Raw genomic sequence first — 12,466 nt, forward strand, 5'->3', positions numbered from 1 at the left:
GACTTTCCCAGCGGTTCTTACTAAAGGGCTGTTTCAATGCCGCCCTAAGAGGCCCAGGAATCTCCTTTGTCACTGAGAATACATCTTCATGGTGCCACACTTTCCCAGTCCTTTGAGAGTGTCATTCTCATGGAGCTAGGGGATGAAGTGAAAATTGTTTTTAGCATGTTTTAAAACCTTTCACTTTTCTAAATTCATGCAGAACACCAGAATTTTAGAGCTGAAAGGCCCAGAGGCCTTCTCATCTCATCAAAGAACCCCTGGTATTTGCTGGGGGGCAGAATTGAAATTGGAACCCAGGGATCTTGACTTTTTTGTCTTCAGCAAAGTTGTTATGGCCGGGTGATAATCAGTTTAATCTTCCATGTGGGCATATAACCATATCTACGTTGAAACTGAGATTATGTAAATATACTTTTACTCTGCACAATAAATTTATTGAAATTATAAGCATTTATTGAATGATGAAAATCACTAACAACCAGGGCTGGATTCTTAGGCATGTGACTGTGTTTCTGCACAGGGTCGCATGCTTGAAAAGGCCTTGCCCTGAGTCAAATGCTGTTGTCATCTGGGAATTCTGCATCATTTTTGAACAAGGAACCCTGCAATTTCATTTTGTATAGAGTCTTGCAAATTATGTAGCCAGTCATAACTACAAATCAGAACATCCCATAAGGAAAGTAAATTGAGCAGAAGCGGTTAGGCATGTATTTAGTCTGATGTGTTTTGCAATTGAGGAACAAAGAAAGGAAGAAGGCTTTGTCAGAATGTGTGATTTTTAAAATTATTTACAATTCCTTCCTAAATGGTATTTTGAAGTTTTAATTTTATTTATTTATTATTTATTTTGAGATAGAGTCTTACTGTGTTGCCCAGGCTGGAGTGCAGTGGCACAATTTCCGTTCACGGCAACCTCTGCCTTGAGGGTTCAAGCGATTCTCGTGTCTCAGCCATTCGAGTAGCTGGGATTACAGGTGTACACCACCAGGACTCGCTATTTTTTAAAATTATTTTTAGTAGAGACAGAGTTTCACCATGTTGGCCAGGCTGGTCTCAAACTCCTGGCCTCAAGCAATCCGCCCGCCTCAGCCTCCCACAGTGCTGGGATTACAAGTGTGAGCTACTGTGCCTGGCCCTGAAGTATTAATTTTAAAAGGAAGGTCGTGTCCACTTAACTTCTTGTGATCTCAAGGAAATTAAGAGATGAATCAAGGCCCTAAAACAATAGGAAAGATGATGAAATTGCTGGGCAGTGGAGAGGCTGTGGTGATGCACAGTGCTTGTTTCTCTGAAATCATTGTTTAGAATAATTTTATATGGCATCTCACAGGCTTAAAAGCTTTTAATGAGTTAATAAACTGCTACAGATCCAACTGTTTTTTCTATATAGAAGTCTCAGTATATGATGTGAAATCTGAGACAAAATAAAAAATGTTTGTCACGACCACTGCCGAGCTCTGTCCCTGTTTCAGCTCTGATTGTGTTCCACCTGAAGACTCCTCAGAGGAGAGAGAGAAGGCCATGTGAATGGGCAACAGAGAAGTTCGTGTATAATATATGATGTTCGGGGTTGAGAAATTATCTCAGAATAATTTCTTTAATATCAAGCAATATATGCCTTTCCCGTCTGCTTCCTCCTTTCTGTTACGCTAAGCGATGGAGTGTATCATGCATCTCCTTTTGCTTTTGTGCCAGCAACTCAAAATTAAATGTAATATTTACCCTGGTATCCTAAAGGTTAACATTGATGCTTTTTCTTCTTCACATGCATAAAATCACTTCTGCTGCATATTAAAGTACAATGGTCATTTCAAAGGAAAGCATTTGTGCACTTGCCCGAGTCACAAGATGAACTTGCTGCTTTTTCCTTGGAATATTATTTTTACTTGAAAGTATGACTGCCAAACTATGGTTATTTAGGCCTGGGTATTTGGCAGATATTTTCTGAAAAATGAATGAAGTAAGCCTGGCACTTAGAGAAAATAAAAATAATAGAACATATTTTGGTAAATAAATTTATAATATTTGAGCTTGCAAAAAGAAATTAGGATGTTGGACCATAGTATCTGCCATTATGAACTTGACAGTTTCCCAACATCCAAAGACTTAACTAATGATATCAATGGTGGTATTAGATAATGTGATTTTTGTGTAATGAATTGTATCAACAGTTGGATGATCTGTATGGCTACTAGATGAACTGGTATTTTGCAAATAACCAATGTATGAGGGTATAAAATTGTGCATGAGTAAAAGACCCATTCAAAAGGGAAAGTAGACCAATGGATTTTAATGTAACTGATTATAAAAAATACATCAGTATAGTTTCATTTTCCATATTGTAACAATCTTTAAGAAGCCACTACTTGTCAAATTTGGTGTAATATCAGAGAATAATATCCACAAGTATCTGAAAGATTATTAAAATATCCCCCCTCTTTTTCAATTATATGTCTTTGTGAAATTGACTTTTCTTTATATACAAATTGGCTTTTCTTCATATACGTCAACCAGTGTATAATATTGGAACAGACTGAATGCAGAAGCAGGGAATCAGTTGTCTTCAGTTTAGCCAGACATTAATGAGATCTGCAAAAATATGAAGCAATACAATGCAATTTTTTAAAAATTGGAAACATGGTTATTTCTAATAAAAATGCATTGTTAGCATGTAATGGGTTTATTATTTTTAATGAATTGAAAATATATACTTAAAATATTCTCAGTTTTAATTTGAAAAATAATAACATTTTTGTCTCAGGACCCTTTTATACTCTTAAAAATGACTGAGGACCCCAGAGAACTTTGTTTATGTGGGTTATATCTATCAATATTTACAGTATTAAAAGTAAAGCTAAAAACTGAAACTAAAAAAATTTGAAAACTGTGAGATTAAACTTAAGCTTTCACATCAAGTGTAAGGATTACATATGGATGAATGTTAAACAAAGTTTTTGAAACAAATAACCAGTACCAATACATGCTTAACTTTTTATTGGGTGTATTAGTTTGTTTTCATGCTACTGATAAAGACATACCCGAGACTGGGTAATTTATAAAGAAAAGAGGTTTAATGGACTCACAGTTCCACATGGCTGGAAGACTGTACAATCATGGTGGAAGAGCAAGGGATGCCTTACACGGCAGCAGGCAAGAGAGAATGAGAGCCAAGCAAAAGGGGAAACCCCTTATAAAACCATCAGACCTCTTGAGACGTATTCACTACCACAAGAACAGTATGGGGGAAATGACCTCCATGATTCAATTATCTCCCACCAGGTCCCTCCCACAACACATGGGAATTATGGGAGCTACAATTCAAGGTGAGATTTGGGTGGGGACACAGCCAAACTATGTCAATAGGTTTCATGTAGCTCAATGAGCCCTGCAGGGAAAAGGTAGGTTTCTGCTTCTCTTTGGAAGAATCCTCCAAGTGCTTAGCCTCCCAAAGTCTAGGTTGGTGTGATGCTGGGCTTGCAGTCGGAAGAGGCGAGGACAGGTCTTGGTTCCTGCTGTTCATTTGTCTATGGCTTGTCCAACTCACGCAGCTTTTCTCAGCCTTGGTTTACTCATCTGAAATGGAGGGGTGATAAGACTACTATCTGTTTTTCATACCTCATTGAGTTAGAGCCATGAGCAGATAAGAATCACAGGGATTGCTGTAATCCCAGCACTTTGGGAGGCCGAGGCAGGCGGATCACCTGAGGTCGGGAGTTCGAGACCAGGCTGACCAACATGGCAAAACCCTGTCTCTACCAAAAAATACAAAAATTGCCAGGCACGGTAGTGTACACCTGTAATCCCAGTTACTCGGGAGGCTGAGGCACAAGAATCACTTGAACCCGGGAGGCAGAGGTTTCAGTGAGCCAAGATTACGTTACTCACTCCAGTCTAGGCGGCAGAGCGAGACTCTGTCAAAAAAAAAAAAAAAAATTCAGAGACTGAAGCTCCTTGGCTGTTACTTACTTCAGGGAGGGTTAAACCTTTAATGCCCACACAGGAGGGAAGCCCAAAGATAAAGGGCACAGTCTCTGGTCTTTCATGTGCAGCACTGTTGGGGGTGGCTCCGTTTTCCAGAGGGAGCATCGAAGACATGAGGCCGGTATTGATGCCTTCTCGGGACGGCTCTAGGTAAGCATTCTCTATCATGTAGAAAGAGGAGAATTTTCTTTGTATTTTCTGCAAGTGGGCCTGTCCAGACAGGTCAGGGGAGGACTGGAAAATGCAGTGAACATGGAAGTGAGTGAATTCAGCACCATCGAATTGCCCAGGGGGTCCCCTCAACAGGCGTGTGCAGAAGGCTGAGAATTTCTGTCTTCACCAGGGGATCAGGGCACAATGACTGCTCTGCTCCCTGTTTGTAAATCTCATTCATGGTCACAGGAACTTGAAGCCCTTCACAGAGAGTATATCCATGCACAGATACTCTGGGCCTGGCTCTTGCTTCTACAATACTCATCAGAGCCTAAAGTTGCCTCTGAATAAGAATAAAACATCATTTGTGTTTGCACTGATTTCAGCCTGTATTGGAACACTGACCCTTAATATTTGCCACTTTGTAAGCAGAATCAAAGTATTGGCTTTCCTGTTCAACTGCTGAGCAGGCAGCTACCTTCCTCTGTTTCTAATTCAGCCGAGAATAATTAGAACTACTCAGTGCCGGAGGACTCTAACAGGTGTGGGAAGTTAAGGAGAGCAGCAGTTCTGAGACCACGGATAGAGAGCTACCCTATTTTGGGCAATAACGTCAAGTATTACAAGGCTTTCTGGCTGGCCAGGAGGTGTCTGGGGCCAGGACCCTAGGTTTCCTATTTGCTTTGTGTGCTCCGGGTCCTGGCCTTCTTGTGTTTTGTATGCAAGCTTTCATTAAAAGTACCTGTTCTATGGATTGAGTTGTGTTCCCCAAATTAGTATGTTAAAGCCCAAACTCCCAGTGTGACTGTATTTGGAGTAAGGGAGTAATTAAGGTTAAATGATGTTGTAAGGGTGGGGCCCTGATCCCATAGGATTAGTGTTCTTAAAGAGGAGACACAAGAGAGCATTCTTTTCCTTCCCGTCCCCTCTTCACCATGTGAGGACATAGTGAGGAGTCAGCCCCAGGAAGAGGGCCCTCCCCAGCACCCCACCATGCCAGCACCTTGCCCCTGGACTTCCAGCCTCTAGAGCAGTGAGAAAATAAATTCCTGTTGTTAACTAGTCTATGGCATTTTGTTATGGCAGCCTGAACTGCCTTTGACGGTTTCTAATCCCTATGCAGCTTTTGGTCTGATGCCAACATGTGGACTGGAGAGAATATTTAAAAATGCAGAGGTAATTCCCTCTTTTCCTCATTCCAGGATTGAGTCACAGGAGGATTTTCTGACTCAGAGAAGCAGAGTTTACGTGTGTGTGTGTGTGTGTGTGTGTGTGTGTGTGAGAGAGAGAGAGAGAGAGATAGACTGTCCCTTTGTCCCTTGATTTTTGCTTTTCTTGATGAGCTCTGGCCTCCACTGAGCTTGGCCAGTGGTGGAAGGTGAGCGAGAGGAGAGAGAGTTCCAGTGTTTGCTCCTCTGATTGCGCCCCTCTGGGCTGACTGCCATGGGTCAGCCGACACCCTTGATACTCAAGGGCCGCAGGGTGATCCTCTCCTCCAGCCACTCTTTGGCGTGTTAGTTTTCTAGGGCTGCTGTAACAAATTGCTGGAAACTTAGTGGCTTAAAACAATACGCATTTATCACCTGATAGTTGATTGGGTAGAAGTGCAACCTGGGTTTCCCTAGGCTAAAATATAGATGCTGGAAGAACGCGTTTCCTTCTGGGAGCTCTAGGGGAGAATCCATTTCTTGCCTTCTCTGCTTCCTAGAGGCCACCTCATTCCTTGGCTTGAGGCCTCTCCTCCATCTTCAGAGCCAGCAGCAGCAGGTTGAGTTCCTTTCATGCAGTATCTCTGTGCTCTCTTTTGCCTCCCTCTTCCTCTTTTAAGAACGCTTACGATTGTATTGAGCCCACCTGGGTGAACACAGCAAGGATAGAGGCTGGGATGAGAGTGAGGGATGCCAGGTGTGCATCAAGCTCTGCGGTGGTGAAGACAGGTAGAAGAGGGGTTAGGGTAACTGGTTGGGTTACTGTTTAAGGATAATCCAGAATTATCTTCCTATTTTAAGAGCAGCTGACCAGCAACCTTAATTCCACCTGCCAACTCAATTCTCCTTTGCCATGGAGTGTGGTGGAAGATGTAACATCACCTATGTGAGGTAACATAGTCACAGTTTCTGGAGGCCAGGATGTGTGTGACCTGGGGGGCGTTCTCCTGCCTCCTCCACCTTGGCTCAGGTCATAGCTCTGCCTCCTTTTCTCTCTACCCTAGGGTGGTAATGGCCCCTCCTCTTGCAGGCCTAGATCATGTCATCTCTGACCCCCCACCCTGCTGGTCTTTCTCAACCCTGCCCACATCCTTGTAAACAGTCCCATTATTAAGCCTCAAGCACCTGGCTCAAGTGTCCTATCTGTTTTTGCTGGGACCCTGAACTGATCTAATGTATGTGCCTGGATGTGTGTGTGATCATGGATGTGTGTGTGTGAGATCATAGATATGTGTATGTGATTGTTGTATGATCATGGATGTGTGTGATCATAGGTGTGGGTGTGTGTGGGTGTGTCTATGTAATAATGGGTGTGTGTATGATCATGGGTGTGTATGATCATGGTTATGTGTGATCATAGATGTATATGTATATCTCCTCATGGGTATGTGTGATCATAAGTGTGTGTGTGTGATCATGGGTGTGTGTGATTGTGTATGTGATCATGACTGTGTGTGATCTTAGGTATGTGTGATTGTGTGTGTGATCACTGGTGTGTGTGATGATGCTGTGTGTATGTGTTCCTGGGTGTGTGTGATCATGTGTGCATATGAAAGTATGTATGTGTATAAATGTGTAATATTTGAATGATCCTGATCAATTGAAATAGGTAAGATGAAATTGATGAAAAAGTCACTTATTTTTTCGAGGTATCCCTCACTAAAGTAAGAGCATGTTCTAATTCCCACAGAATTACCCAGGCCACCTGAAGGTTCTCTTCATTGTCTGCTTTTATTGCCTGACTCCCTGGTTTGCCTCTTGTTGTTTTCCAGATGCGTAATCCCACGCCTTGGAGCACATTGTGGAACAGTCGGGATTTGAATGAAACACTGTTCCCCTCCCTACCTGTTTCTCACAGGAAAGTGCTGAAACAAACAGGTATTTTGATACTTTTGCTTGCAAGAGAAAATGATCTATTAATATATTCCATGAGAGTGGGCAATGTCTGGCCCCTGTGCCATTGCTTTATAAATTATAACTACTAGCAATTTCAAACCTGGAAAACTTCCAGTTTTCCATCAGGCACACAGGAGCTTAGAAGTAGTCATTCTTTCCTAACAACAATTAAAAAGCTGAATACACTGAAAAATCAACAGTTCTTCTTAGATCTGGCAGGTAAGTGAGGTCATAGGGCAAACTGATGCCCTTAAAGTTGGAGAGACCAATAGGCACATACGAAAAGCATACCTTTCCTGAGGCAAAACCCATGAGTGGAAACCTCCACAGGAACCAGTGCCCAGGTAGGAAAACCTAAACTTAAATTGCTGGAGGCTCAGTATGGAAGAGTCTGAGAGTTAAAAACTCCAGGGGGACCAGTCATGGTGGAGGGTGGGCTCACGCTTTTGTGAGTTTTACCTCCAGGAGCTCAACTGGACTCTTGAAGCGAATATCAGAGAAAAATCCCCTCAAGCTGTGGGAGGGGAAGGAAACCACCTTGAAATATGCCAGAGCATCCTGTTCTTAACAAGGCCTGCCCTCAAAGAAGCTATTTTACCAGGACCCAACCTGCTGGGATTTTATCAGAGTCTAACTGACCAGAGGAAGGGAAATACCCAACTCCAGACCACTCTCGCCATCCTGTTCCACCTAAAGAAGGACAGGGAGAACTGAGAAGCACTATGATGTTCGTCATTATTAAAAGCCTAAGACCTAATCATGGAACTGTTTTTTTTTTTTAAAACACTTTTTTTTTTAAAAAGAACTTAAGCTCAACCGATCAGAATCTGCCAACGAACTTATACAACTAGGGACATTCCAGTGAGATAGGCCAAATAAGTCAACTACATGATTGTAACACATGAAATATTTTCTTTGCTTTACTTCTGCATTCGCCATATAGAAGCCCTCCCCTTGGGCTCTCCTGGTGGAGCCTGGAATCACTCTCAGTCTGGTGTTTCTCGATTCATGAACTGCTATTCATTCAAACAAACTTTTTGTAACTGTATTGTACCTCACTTTATCTTTTAACAATGCTAAAAATGAGTAAGGCCTGAACTCTGTCCTGAGGGGGCCTCTGTGGTGTTGGGATGATGAGACGGAAACTCACAGGCAATTAAGCCTCCCTGGACATTCTAAGTGTCCAATAAGGGGGGTGGATGATGAAGTTCCCCTTCCTGGCCAAGTGAGACTTGCTGAGCCTCAGCTTCCTTCTCTGGGAGGTGACACCGCCTAACCATGAAGAATGTTCTGAGATTAGAGGTGATATGTGTGAGTAAAGTACTTGGCACAAAGAAGGAGTTCAGAGACATCAGTCCCAGTCACCCTTTCCCTCGAAGGTCAAAGGAAGGAGAAATCATTACAGGTGGAGAGATCAGGGAAGGCTCCCTGGAGAAGGGGGCATTTGGCCTGGGTCTTGAAGAGGACAAATCTGAAGACAAGGAGAGCAGGAGAAAAGCATCCCAGGAGGAGTCATAGCATGAGCTAAGGGTTAAAAGTGAGGCAATACGGAGTGCTCTCAGGGGTTCATAGGTGACTCCCAGGTGCAGCCTGGTCTGCAGGAGACAGGTGGATTGTGGATTCTTGACAGCTGGGGGTTCCAGGGAACTGTTTCAGGGACGTTCAGCTTGGTCCTGGCGGAGGTCACTCGGGGAGCAATGGCAGATTCGGGAGCTCCACTGGTGGAGAAGTTGGAGGGTCTATAGCCAGCGGCTGCCCCAAATAAAACAGAGGTTCGGTGTCTCCATCTGTAGAGTGGAGCTGTCTATGCCTCCCCAAAGCGACTATGGGGATGAATAGCTGCTGCCACTCACTGAAGACACTGTCAAGGACTTTCATGCATCGCCTCAGATATATAACATATATATATATACAACCTTCTGGGGGAGAAACTCTGTTTTTATCCTTGTTTTTCCCAGGTAAAGAAATGAAGGTTCTCAGAGGCTGAGTGAATTGCTCTAAGTCAAAACAGCTTCTAAGGGGAAGAGTCAGACAGGGAGCCCAGGCCTGTCTGATCCAGAATGTGGGATTTAACCACCATGCCGAGCTTCTGGTTGGCCCTGGCATGGGCTGGGAACCCCTTCAATGGCCATGACCCCATTTCTTGGCCCACTGTGTAGACCAGTGGAGCTTTCAGTGGCCTGACGTAGCAGTGGGACATGTGTCACTCTGACCACCTGTCTCCTCCAACACCTGCTGCCAACAGGGGTGTGAAATGGCCGTGCCTTGGGGCTGGAGCTCTGAGGACCGAGGACAAAATGCAGCCGGCTGCAGCCTCTCCCCCGGCTTGGTTTGTATGGGAGACTCCCCTCGGACTGCACCTTCCTAATCAATGCGATGACTCTGGCCGTGCCTATGTTCATAGCAACCCCTTCTTACCCACATGGTCTGCTTCTATCAGATCCTGGCCAGATGCTGAACATGACCAGGTATAATTCCTCACCATCTTATCACTCGTTGGTCATGAGGTTCTTAAAATATCTTGACAGGATGAATTAAAAATAGTAGTAGCGCTGGTGCCCCAGCTCAGTAGAAGTGTCTTCATGGCTGTTATTTTCTGCCTTACACTTCAGGACATTTCGGGGCACTCACACTGAGGGAGCTATTCCAGGTAGTGGCTGTTGCGGGGGGTACCGGCTCTGCGCTGGTCCTTCCCCAGCACTCTCTGAGCTCTCTTGCAGGAAGGAAGGCTAGGAGCATCAGTGTCCCTTTGGCCAGGGTCATGGCACAGTGACCTGGGACGGCAGAGGCCTGGATTGAGTACACTATGTCCCTGCTGGATCCACCATGCTGGGGAATTGCTGACCTCCAAGCCTGTAAAGTGAGGGTCACTATGGTATGCCTGTTGTATTAGACAGGCATTTATTTCATTTCATTTATTTTCCTGTTTCATTCCCATGACAATCCCAGATGGATTTTGTCTGGGCGGGGGTGCCCTCTGGAGGGAATGAAGAAGAGGAGCTGTAATGAAAACAGCAGAGACAGCCTGCCTGGGGAGAACAGGGAGAACTGGGGAGCAGCACTTATGGAGCCAACAGAGGAGCATTAGAGACCTCAGGAGGCCACCATGGCGTCGCAGGCTGCGGGGACAGAGGAGGACCAGCACCTGGAGAAGTCGAGTCGGGGGCCTGACTTACTGCTGCAGCTTCTGCCTCCAACCGTCCTCTTGCTGGCTCCCCCTCACTGCCAGGACCAAGCTGAATGTCCCTGAAATATTTCCCTAAATCCCTGGAGCTGTCAAGAATCCACAGGATGCCCCGATCCCCTGGTGACCAGGCTGCACCTGGGAGTCACCTGTGAACCTCTGCGAGCACTCGGTATTTCCTCACTTTTAACCCTTAGCTCCTGCTGTGACTCGTTCCTGGGATGCTGTTCTCCTGCTCTCCTTGTTTTCAAATTTGTCCTCTTCAAGACCTAGGCCAAATGCCCCCTTCTCCAGGAAGTCTTCCTGGATCTCTCCACCTGTAATGATTTCTCCTTCCTTTGACCTTTGAGGGAAAGGGTGAGAGGCTGGGACTGACGTCTCTGATCTCCTTCTCTGTGCCAAGTACTTTTCTCACACATATCACCTCTAATCTCACAGTGGTCCTCAAGGTTAGGTGGTATCATCTCCCAGAGAAGGAAGCTGCCGCTCAGTGAGGCTCACTTGGCCTGGAAGGGGAACTTAGGCAGTTCTCCTAGTCCACTCCCTTTATTGGACGCTTAGAACATCCAACAGGCTCGCATGACAGTGTTCTAAAGTTTCTTCCCTGACCCTGCTGTGCTCCCAGGGCACGCTGTTTCTCTCTCAGTGAAACCGCAAAGCCCTCTCCTTCAGTTGTCGTTGAACCAGATAGTGGCCTCTGTACCCTCTCTCGAAGTGTGCCCTCTGCCCCCACCTTGCCAAGAAACCACCCTAGTGATGTGCCCTCCCTTTCACGCTGGGCAGGTCACCTGAGCCCAGCCCCATCACCACTCTGGGCAGAATCCAAGGCTCATGCAAGGATTAGGTTTAGATGAAGAGTACCACTGCCTTTGAAGTCAGCCTGGCCCTGTTCTGCCACTTTCCAGCTTTGGGACCCAAGGCCAGTTCTGGAAGCTTCTGTTTTCTGTTCATAACCTTATAGGCGTGCTGTGAAATTATATATGATCATGCACCTTCTTCTGTTTTTTGAGATGAGGTCTCACTCTGTTACCCAGGTTGGAGTGCAATGGTGTGATTTTGGCTCACTGCAACTTCTACCTCCCCGGCTGAAGCCATCCTCCCACCTCAGCCACTCTAGTAGCCGGGACCACAGGCATGCATCACCACATCTGGCTAACTTTTTGTATTTTTGATAGAGATGGGGTTTCTTCATGTTGCCCAGGATGGTCTCGAACTCCCGAGCTCAAGGAATTCATCCACCTCAGCCTCCCAAAGTGCTGGGATTATAGGTGTGAGCCTCCGCACCCGTCATGCATCTTCAATGTTTAGCACAGGTCCTGATGCGAGAGGTATTCACCAGGAGAGCTGTCGTGATGATGGATGGGGCTGAGTGCCTGCAGGTGGCCTTAGGGGACGCTGGGAAAGTGGGTCCAGAGTGGTGTGCCGTGCTCAGGGCCATGTGGGGAGCACAGCACCCCACTGGACCCGGCTCTCCTGACACTCTGCGGGGTGCCGAGGCGATGCAGAGGCACAGAGAGGACTCCAGAACCTTTCACGCGAGACCGTGGTAGAGTACAAAGTGGAGGGATTGTTGTCTAGAAAGCACCATTTCCAGCACTCAGCTCCAGAGGTGGCCTCTCCCTCCACACCTCCCACCAATCCCCTCTGGAGACAGAACATCCCCAGGTAGAATCTGGAACAAAAGAGGACAAATGTGGAAACAAGTAGAGCAGGAGAAAAGCATCCCGGGAACTGCGTGGCCTTGGGGAAGTTACTCAGTCTCTCAGTCCTGCTGCCTCTGATGAGCTGGACTGGGGAGGGCAGGGTACATAGTGCCCCGTGGCTGGCCGGCAGGGATCATTCCCCGCCTCTACTTTCCCCTTCACAAAGTTGACAGAAACTGGCATCTTCTGGAAGCTTTGTCTCCTTGGTGTTATTTGTCAGCTGGTCCCCAGGTAGGAGAGGATTTGCAATTCAACACTCTGCTCTTTTGCTGAGCCGTGTGACTTGGCCGGGGCTCCTGGGACTGGTGCAAAGGGAAGCACCGCCTGCCCAGGCTCCG

Source organism: Papio anubis, chromosome 14, assembly GCF_008728515.1.
Source record: "Papio anubis isolate 15944 chromosome 14, Panubis1.0, whole genome shotgun sequence".
Taxonomy (NCBI): domain Eukaryota; kingdom Metazoa; phylum Chordata; class Mammalia; order Primates; family Cercopithecidae; genus Papio; species Papio anubis.